The sequence below is a fragment of the Podarcis raffonei genome, chromosome 13, assembly GCF_027172205.1.
Source record: "Podarcis raffonei isolate rPodRaf1 chromosome 13, rPodRaf1.pri, whole genome shotgun sequence".
Lineage (NCBI taxonomy): Eukaryota > Metazoa > Chordata > Lepidosauria > Squamata > Lacertidae > Podarcis > Podarcis raffonei.
The window spans coordinates 50663482-50666968 of record NC_070614.1 but is presented as its reverse complement, the minus strand read 5'-3'; positions in this window follow the sequence as shown (position 1 = coordinate 50666968).

The window sequence follows — 3487 nt, the reverse complement described above, 5'->3', positions numbered from 1 at the left end:
GTTAGTTATTGGTATAAGCTTTCGTGTGCATGCACACTTCTTCAGATACCTGAATACAGTCATACCTCGGGTTACAGATGTTTCAGGTTGCGTGTTTTTGGGTTACAGATGCACCGAAACCCAGAAGTACCAGAATGGGTTACTTCTGGGTTGCGGCGCTCACGCATGCGCAGAAATGCTAAATCGTGCTTTGCACATGCGCAGAAGCGCCAAATCGTGACTAGCGCATGCGCAGATGTGGCGCTGCGGGTTGCGAATGTGCCTCCTGCAAGGATCATGTTCACAACCTGAGCGTCCACTGTATATAACTAACTTAGTTGGTCTCTAAGGTGCTACTGGTGTGTGTGTTTTCCTTGACATTCCTATTTTCCCCATTATATCCTGTGGCTTGAAGCACATGAGGAAAGCCCTGCAGGGTTCAGGCCAATGGCCTACCTGGTTGTTATGTGAAAAAAAACCTGCTCCTTTTCCCTTAGAGCCCATATAGAGTCCTTTTGTAGGTTCTCTATCTGTAGGAGAAAATAACAGATACCAGCCAGAGAATATTGAGAAGCAAAGCAGCTAGTAAGCCTGATCTTTATTAAAGCTATTGCAACAGGGTGCTCCCCTCACACGCAGGAAGGGGGGAGGGACCCCAAGCCATGTGTGTAAGCCCATACATAGATATTTTAAATTGCCCACCCTGGAGTCCAAGACCATCCCCCAGAATAATGCATATATCACAGAAGGGGTGTAGCCCAAGACCACCCCCTTAATACGAAGAGGAGGGGCAGAAATCTGGGTGTGTTGTTTCTTGCTGTCTGCCAGGTTACCTGACTGGATTACCTGGGCATCCTGGCCACTCTTGTTATGATAGCTACTCAATTCCTAAATCCAGGTCATAGGCTCACACCCTGTTCATATCTTAAATGTGCCCTTAAGACAGGATTTGCGAAAGAGACAGTGGGGATATTTCCCATTTCTTTTGACCTTGCAGAGAAATATTTGAGGTCATTTTGGGAGAGAGAAAATGGTTTCAGGACTTTTCTGTGGGTTTCAGACATGTGGCTTACATATTTGTATGTGTTTGCTTGGTACATTTATGAACATATATATATATATATAAGACCTTAAATTTCTTATAACGTGGTCCAGCATCCTGTTCTCACAGTGGCCAACCGGAGGCCTGTGGGAAATGGGCAAGCACGATTCGAACGCAAGAGCCTTCTCCCTTCCTGTGTTTTCCAGCAACTGGTATTCAGAAACATTGCTGCCTCTGACTGTGGAGACAAGAGCGTAGCCATTGATAGCCCTCTCCTCCCCTGTGAATTTCTCTCCTCTTTTAAAACCAAGTTGGCCACCCCTGCCTCCTGTGAGAACATGTTCCATAGTTTGACAATGCACCGCATGCCTTCATTTCTCAATCTACCTGCTTTAGCTTGTTAACGGAGAAATCTGACGGCTCCCTTGGACAAAAAACAAGGACAGCAGCCAGGAATACCAGAGCAAAACAGCAGTCAGGAGGCTTGGTCTTTATTGAAGACTGTCGCGACAGGACTCCCACCTGCCACCAGGTGGAACAAGATGGAAGCCCCAAACAAAAGAGCCCCCAAACTTTTATTAGCTGCTCATCCCCATGTTACACCCCCCCAAACTACATCACGGTTACATCATGAAAGGGGAGGTCTGGGGGCAGTAATCTGAGCATCCTGGACCCTGCCCCATGGTTCCCCTTGCCCTCCACCAAACACCTATCAAGTGTAACAAAAAAGATCTTTACATTTCCCTGTTTCCCAGCCAAGTTAATCACGCCCTTTTGTCCTCATCTGGGTTTGTTATTTCTGGAATGGCTACCTGTCTGGCACTCAGGTATCAGGATGCCAGGGATTATCACTCAGGCAGTGGGGCTGTTGAGTAACTGAGCACACATGTCTATATGAATTTCTGAAGTTTTCCCTGTTAGACAGTACACAGATACATTTATCTCTGAATTGTTACATTTAGTATCGTGCAGCAAAGGCCCTTTGAATAGATAGGAAGAAACTGTGATGGGGTGTTTTGTGGGGACAAATCACAAAAGCCACAAAAGCAATTGTGCTGGTTTTGGTAGTGGGCTGCATGTGCATGATATCTGCTGGAGGGGCAAACCCCCCAACCTTTACATAAATTCCTGCAACAAGCTACACTGACTCTTCGGGACAAATACAGGATTAGCTGGACAAATACAGGATTGTGTCTACAGCCCAATCTTAGCAGCTTCTTTCCCTCAAAGCCAGGACAAAGCCATGTTGCCGTAAAAGCTCTGCTGGGTCTAACCCAGCATCCATCTTGATCACAGCATCTTGTCAAAAAATGGCGTTCGGCTTCTGGGAAACTCTCAAGCAGAACCGAAAGCTTCCTTCTCCACAGTGTGCCTTGCAGTAACCATAGATGGGCCATTCCATTTATGAATCTTATTTCCGTGAGGTAGTGATGTATGGAAGTGAGAGCTGGACCATCAAGAAGGCTGATCGCCGAAGAATGGATGCTTTTGAATTCTGGTGCTGGAGGAGACTCTTGAGAGTCCCGTGGACTGCGAGAAGATCAAACCTCTCCATTCGGAAGGAAATCAGCCCTGAGTGCTCACTGGAAGGACAGATCCTGAAGCTGAGGCTCCAAGACTTTGGCCACCACATGAGAAGAGAAGACTCCCTGGAAGAGACCCTGATGTTGGGAAAGATGGAGGGCGCAAGGAGAAGGGGACGACGGAGGACGAGATGGTTGGACAGTGTTCTCGAAGCTACCAGCATGAGTTTGACCAAACTGCGGGAGGCAGTGGAAGACAGGAGGGCCTGGCGTGCTCCGGTCTGTGGGGTCACGAAGAGTCGGACACGACTAAACGACAGCAACAATTTCCATGAGGTACCCCATGGCGACTCCATCTTGGCTGACAGGCCATGACGCTTTTGCCAAGCTCATTGCGGGCGTTGCGCTCTGATGATTTCCTACCTTGCTGTGCTTTCCCTAAATGCGCCTCCCATAAATACCACACTTAAAACCAAGCAAAAAGAAGTGGGGATGGGTGTAGCCCCCTCCCCTCATGAAAGCCACAAGGCTTTAGAGAGGTATGAAGAGCTTATTAATGGAGGAAGGCTGCTCATTTGCATTTATGGTGGTTTTTACACTCATTACACCCTAAGGCTTAAAGCAGCAAGGCAGGACGGAGAGTTGTTGCCTCAGATTGTGAGACGACCCTGTCATTTTGCATTTTCTGCCTTTTTCTCCCCCCCCCCCACATCCCTCATTTTGTATTGGACACTATTTTATTTTATTTCGTTTTATTTCGTTTCATTCCCCCATTCCCTGGTCATCATTGGTGGGGAAGGAGGGTAAGCGAGTCATATTGCAAGGCCTGCTGTGAGGGAAACGAGGCAAGCCAACATGGCGGCCGCGCAGGTGCTCCCCCTCCCTTTGCCCCGCCCCTCCCTTTCCCAGTGCCATTCATCCTCCTCCTCCTCCTCCCCAGTCC